This window comes from Palaemon carinicauda, chromosome 1 (genome assembly GCF_036898095.1).
Source record: "Palaemon carinicauda isolate YSFRI2023 chromosome 1, ASM3689809v2, whole genome shotgun sequence".
In the NCBI taxonomy this organism is placed as follows: domain Eukaryota; kingdom Metazoa; phylum Arthropoda; class Malacostraca; order Decapoda; family Palaemonidae; genus Palaemon; species Palaemon carinicauda.
In genome coordinates this window covers 219,716,771-219,724,270 of record NC_090725.1, presented here as the reverse complement: position 1 = coordinate 219,724,270, position 7,500 = coordinate 219,716,771, and positions in this window count along the sequence as shown.

Below are 7,500 nucleotides of genomic sequence, written 5' to 3'. Positions count from 1 at the left end.
AGATACTAAAAAGATAAGATGAATAGATAATTATAGATGCATGGATCAATACATTAATATAAAACTGATTTTACCATGTGACGGGGGGAAAAATATACAATATTGTAAAATATATAATTAGAAAATAATCATATGGTGTATTTTGCACATGACGTAATAATAATTGTTTACTTTTTCGAGAGTATATAAAATTATTATAGGTGTATTTCGCATAAGACGTAATAATAATTATTCACTTGCTAGAGAGTATAGCTTATTAAAAATCATTAGTTGCTAATCCTGTATTTTTAATCAATCAACTTAAAGATGACTAACCAATAACGAAAGCGTCACCAATAATCGATTGAATACTCAAATTACAGTTTGATTCCTTTTGTGAATAATGAAGAATTACCAGTATGGTTGATATATAAAGAGATTTCCACAAATAAAGAAATGAAACAATTTACGGTGATCGATAATTTACAATTAACAAACAGAAAAAAGCAAACAATTATATAAAATATATTCGGGTTCAGAAAATGAAATTTGAAAATGGTTCCACTGCTGGAGGGATGTTCTACTCATAAGAAATAGAGCTTGAGAGAGGACTTGTTTCATCATACAATTTTTCAAAGATCATTACCAAATGTTAGAAGGCAAACTCTATATTATTATTTATCATTATTATGATTATTATTATACCAGCAGTGAAAGAAACAATCAATACTGTGTTGCACAATCAAGAGGATGTTACACCATCAATTCCGCTGAACAATAACCCAGTGTCTGCTAGAAGTAATAAAATGTCAAAGGACATTGAAATACACTCTCAGGTGAATAAAACTTTTTTTTATTTTGCAACATGCCGTGGCAGCAATACACGACAATAAAACTTTAATTCTGACAAATACATGCTGTATAAATAGCAGCCATGAAATTATTGAGGGATTTCTATTTGCTGAACATTTTAACCTGAAATGTTTATTTAAGTACAAAACAGCAGGGTATCTTTTTTCTCTCTCTTTTTTTACAAGGTTAAAGATAAACCACATTTAGAAGACATTGCATGCATAACCGATGGAGCACTGTCAATAATTGGCCACCATCGCAGATTCATAGCACATTTAACGTGAAGTTTTTGACATTTTCTCCAGCCACTCTTCCATTCAAAGACAACATTTAGCAGCAAAGCATCTTCGTGACATACTCCGTAGTACCATGCAAGCTGTTTTTAATGCATTGGATAAGACCGAAGCTCATTCATTGAATGCCCAAATATTTCTTTGTCTTTTTCATAGAAATAACAGGGAAATTGAGCCGGTCTTGCTTCATAGAGAAGTTCCGTGGCATTTGAAAAGTAACTGATTACAATGCTATTATGGCCGCTATGATTCTTTTTTTTTTCTTTCTCTCTTTTTTCATTTAATCATTTATTCTTTTTTTTAAGGTTAAAATCTCGAATGATATAGTAAACAAAGATTTGGATAATGCTTAAGGCTTATTCATCTGATACTTTTAGCAAACTGAATGAGGTCTATATAGAATTATAAGGACACAAAACTTGTAATATTAATGCAAATGTAATAGAAATATCTTTTTAATAGCAAGTTCCATTTTTCCAAACCAGTTTACTAAGCTACCAACTCTTTGCAAGCTTAAAAGCACCTCAGGAAAAACAAACCGGTAATTCAAGTGTTAGAAAGTGATCAAAACTTTTTCTTCTCATCTTCAAACACTGAAAGATTTTATCAAATTTATTGATCTCAAAGCTTTGGAAATACCAGAGGTGGCTGTGAATCTTTTTCATATTAATGCGAGCAATACCGATCCTAATCTATTTGAAGAGATGATAAACTAGGTAAAGGACTTTGAAGGTAAAGTGGCGTTTCACCAATCTGGTTATGAAGCCTATAAGCCAAAAGAACTATATGAATATCTAATTCTTTTGAAGTAAAATAAATATATAATGTTAGCTTTTTCTTCTTCAAAGCAGTCGAATAAATTACACATATGTAAAAGGGGTGCTATGTGCCTCATTTTATCATATATCAAACCTGATATTCTAAAACTAGATAAATCTCAAGGTTGTCAATGATTGTATCTCTTCTTTTAATTTTGTGTATGTGCATATGTTAGTGTGAGAATGTTATATGCACACATTGTGGTTCCGCCTCATGTCTCTTCAATGTGATATAGAATTATTAGACTTGTAGGTTACTTCTTAGAATAAGTCAAAGTTTAAGTTAACTTTAAACAATTTATTGTTAGCTCCATCACTGGAGTATGGATGGTTTGGTCGGGTGACCATTCCGAATGAAAGGATGGATTGAACTACTTTACCATAAGCTCGCGTCGATAACGTAGTATTAGTGATCTCAGCTTTTTATGTATATACAAAGAGAAATTATAACATAACCTCATAGCCGGAAGTCAGGTGATTCCGGTAGGGATCAATAGGTCAACTATTTCTCAAAGGAGGCTTGTGACATGTTTACAAGACATAAATAAATGATTTTTTCTAATTGCTGATCTTTTCTTTGCTCAGTCTGTATTAGTTCAGTGCTCCAGCCCAGATCTTCCTGTTCAGATACAGTTTTAACCATAGGCAAGGATGTTGATACATCTATTAATTCAGCTAATGGCTGCGTGATAATGCGTCAGCAATGATATTTGCTTTCCCAGGAAAATACCCGATCCTCGCACCAAAGTTTTGGATGATCAAATGCCACCGAGTTCGTTTGCGGCTGTGACTAAAGCCTTTAAAGAAGTCGGTTAGGAGCTTATGATCAGTAAGAACCTTGACGGGATAACCATATATTATGAACTTAAAATGTACTAATGAATTAACAATAGCTAGCCCTTCCTTGTCTATTACTGCATATTTACTTTCGAAAGGTCTCAGTTTACGTGAATAAAAAGCTATCGGGGAAAACTGTTTGTCATATTGTTTAAGTAATACCACACCTAGTCCTGGGTCTGAGCCGTCTGTTACAATGAAGAATTGTAAGATAGGAGAACTACACAGTTCATCTTTCAAGGTATCAAACGCCTGTTGATGCTGCTCAGACCATATGAAATCTACGCCCTTCTTCGTAAGATCGGTTAGGGGAGCGGCTATTATTGAATAATTGCATATAGAACGCCTGTAATACCCACCACACCCCAGAAATTGCTGTATTCCCTTGGCCTTAGTAGGTATCGGAAAGTTACGGATAGCCGACACCTTATCATGGACTACTTTAAGACCTTGACTAGACACCGTAAAACCTAATTCTGTTTTGAAAAATTCACACTTACTAATCTTCACCCTTAAATTATGCTGCCTTAGTCTCTGTAGCACTAGCTCCAGTTTACGTAGATGTTCTTCTAAGGTATTAGAAAAGATTACAAGGTCGTCCATAAAGGCATGCAATATGTCCCCTAACAAGTCTCAAAACACTATGTTTATCATTCTAGTAAATGTTATGGGAGCACAACGTAAACCAAAAGGCATACGTAAAAATTCATAATGTCCCCTGGCTGCGCTGAAGGCAGTGTATGGGATACTATCATCTTTTAATGATATCTGGTGAGAGCCTTTAAGTAATTCCAAACTTGTAAAATATTTGTTCTGACCTAGCAAAGATAAAATATCGTCAGTACATGGCACTGGGAATCGATCAGGGATCGTTTCCTCATTTAAGCGACGGAAGTCTACGCAGATACGCCATGTTCGATCTTTTTTCGGTACAACTATTAATGAAAAATTATAATGGCTGTTTGATTTCCTAATGACTCCTTCTTCTATCATTTTACCTACTTCATCATTTATCTCATTCTGGAATTTCATAGGGAGTCTGTTCGAGGGTACATAGATAATTTTCTGCTTATCTTTTAACCTTATTTGGTGTTCTATGACATCCGTTTTACCTAAGGATCTTGCACTCACTAGAGTTACAACGGGACTAGGGGTACTGGGTCCGGGAGTGGGGTCACTGGGATTCACAGGAGGCGTCATGTTTACTTTAATTTTTTTCCTATCTCTACGATTCCTTGCGATCCTATCAAAATTTCTACATGAATACAGATGTCCACTGCGTGAACGCATATGCACTATACAATAGAGATATGTTGCAGATTATAATAAAGTCCCCCAAAATGATGATATCAAGACAGTTAATGTTGCAAAGATATTTCCCGAGAACTTCTGAAAGAAAACGGAATTAGCACAAAGAGAAAAAAATTCAGCAGACGAGAATTCGTAGTTGAATACAGATTCCTTTAATAAAGCAAAATTATGATTGCATATAACTCACCGCAGCAATAATGGACGATCGACTCTTGACATAAAACACTTCACTGCAAAAACCTGAATGAATAAAGGATGTACTTAGCTTTAGTATATATATGCGAAGAATTGTTGATCCGATGATGTCACGTTCTCTCTTTCTCTCTCATTTTGCAAGAGTTTAGCTGGGTGATGACCTTCAACTTGGCTTCTCGTCGTGTGTTGTTTTATTCGACGAATGTTTCACTTTCCGATGTGATTCTTGATTGTTTGTGATGAAAGTCTTTCATTAAACATTGATACTGATACTACAATTCATCTCAATGAAGGACATTTCTTCGTATTATTAGGATGTTTACTGATGTATGTTGATTGAAGATCCTGTTCCTCAGGTTATATCTGATTTATAGCTGATAATCGATGAGTTCATTACTTTGGTAGATGTAGATACTTCATCGTAATTGTAGATTTATTACTGTTGTAACTGCTACTTATTACAGTTGCAACCGCTGGTTGTTATAGTTGTGATTATAGTTGCACCCATGGTTGTTATAGTTGTAATCGCTGGTTGTTATAGTTGTAATTGCTGCCACCAATTGTTAGTGTGAGAATGTTATACGCACACATCGTGGTTCCGTGTCATGTCTCTTCAATGTCATTTAGAATTATTAGACTTGTAGGCTACTTCTTAGAATAAGTCAAAGTTTAAGTTAACTTTAAACAGTTTATTGTTAGCTCCATCACTGGAGTATGGATGGTTTGGTCGGGTGACCATTCCTTATGAAAAGATGAATAGAACCACTTTACAATAAGCTCGCGCCGATAACGTTGTATTAGTTATCTCAGCGTTTCATCTAAATACAAAGAGAAATGATAACATAGCCTTATAGCCGGAAGTCAGGTGATTCCGGTAGGGATCAATAGGTCAACTGTTTCTCACGGGAGGCTTGTGACATGTTTACAAGACATAAATAAATGTTTACCTATGCAATGCTTTAGCTTAGTATATTTTCACATCCTGTTATTGCTGCCGTCACACTCAAACTCTCCAATGATCCCTTGGGTCATGGGTTTACAAATGTACATATATTACACATATGGTGGGGTATATATATATATATATATATATATATATATATATATATATATATATATATATATATATATATATATATATATACATATATATATATATATATATATATATATATATATATATATATATATATATATATATATATATATATATATATATATATATATACATATACATATACATATACATATATATATATATATATATATATATATATATATATATATATATATATATATATATATATATATATCTCAGTAATAAGACCATTGGTAATGTATAGAATGGAAAGGTGACTTCTAAGACGAATGCAGGATGCAAACATTGAGTGAAATGAGATGAGACTGTTGAGGTGAATTACGGGAAGGTCACTGTTTGATACATTGGAAGCTGATGAAGTAAGAAACACGGCAGGCGTACTAAACAATGCAAAGATGATAGGAGTGTCGCGACATAGATGGTGTTTGCGTGTGTTAAGGATGGATGTGGGGTGGTAGTGAGGAAGACTTGAGAGGAACAGCTGTAGGGTTTCGAGATCGAGAGGGGGACAGATAATAATTAGACGGCGATATAAGTTGAATGATTATATGATGATGTACTACCGCTAGAGAATTACGGTATCCTTTGACTTGCCAGACAGTACTACATTGAAATCCGTTCTCTTATTACGGTTCATGTTCCTTTTGCGTACACAGACCAAATATTCTGGCATATTCTTAACTTATTATCCTCTGTCCCCATACACCTGACAACACTGAGATTACCAAACAATTCCTCGCTCAAGAGTTAATTACTTTACTGTATTGTTCAGTTGTTTACTTTCCTCTTGCTAAGGGTAGAAAACACTTTTTAGCTAAGGTACGCAACTCTTCTAGGAGGACACTAAAAAATCAAACCATTGTTTTATAGTCTTTGGTAGTGAAATAACCTATGTACCATGGTCTTGCACTGCCTTGGGATTGAGTTCTCTTGCTTGAGGTAAAATCGGGCACACTATTCTATCTTATTTCTCTTCCTCTTGTTTAATAAAGCTTTTAAAGATTATATATGGAAAATCTATTTAAAATATACTCTTCCTATAATGTTTTATTTATCTTCTTATATCCTTTCCTCACTGGGCTATTTTTCCCGTTGGATCCCTTGGGATTATAGCATCTCGCTTTTCCAACCAGGCCTGTAGCGCAGCGACTACTACTACTACTACTACTACTATTACTACTACTACTACTATTAATAATAATAATAATAATAATAATGATAATTTGGAGGGAAGACTTTGTTGGAAAAGGAAACATTTGACAATAGGCCTTGGAGAGGCTTCATCATGCAACCTGCCCCAAAATGTAGGAATAACAGTAGAAAAGAAGAAGAACATATAATGGAAAATCTTGAACAAGGCCGCGTGAAACGAGTATTTTTGTTTTGAAAAAAAAAATTGTGAATCAAATATGAGAACATAAAAAAAAAAACAGCAAAACATATCTTACTATGGTAAGTAAGGTTTGAATCCCTGTATGACTGTCCATTCTGCTGTAAAACAGCAGACATTTTTTTGGAAGTTTCGAGAAGAATCGTTATCCTGGATGAAAGCAAAGCCAACACGAACATCCTTTGATGTCCATCCAACGGGAAAAATCTGGACAATCAATTTTTTTTTGGGAAAATCCATCAGCCTCTGAAAGTTTACTTTCCATATCTCTATTCAGCAAATGCTTCCAAAAAAGGAAAAGATCGAACAAAACAGGAGAGAGATTCCTCGTCAAAGAGACAGAAAGAGGGAAAAAATCTATGAATTTACTTAGAACATTTTAGGAATGTAGGAATCCACGTGGGTTGAAAAGGTGTGCTTCAAATAGAGAAAAAAAAATTATATAGGAATAGAAAATATTTACGTGAACAGTTGATAAGAACTCTCCTCAATAAAAAGAGTACCTAAAAACAATGAGTTACTAAGGTCACCGAAGATAATGGCTGTTTAATAAAGTACCCCTGTATATGTATAGAGATTTATATATATATATATATATATATATATATATATATATATATATATATATATATATATATATATATATATATATATACATATATATATATTTATGTGTATATATATATATATATATATATATATATATATATATATATATATATATAT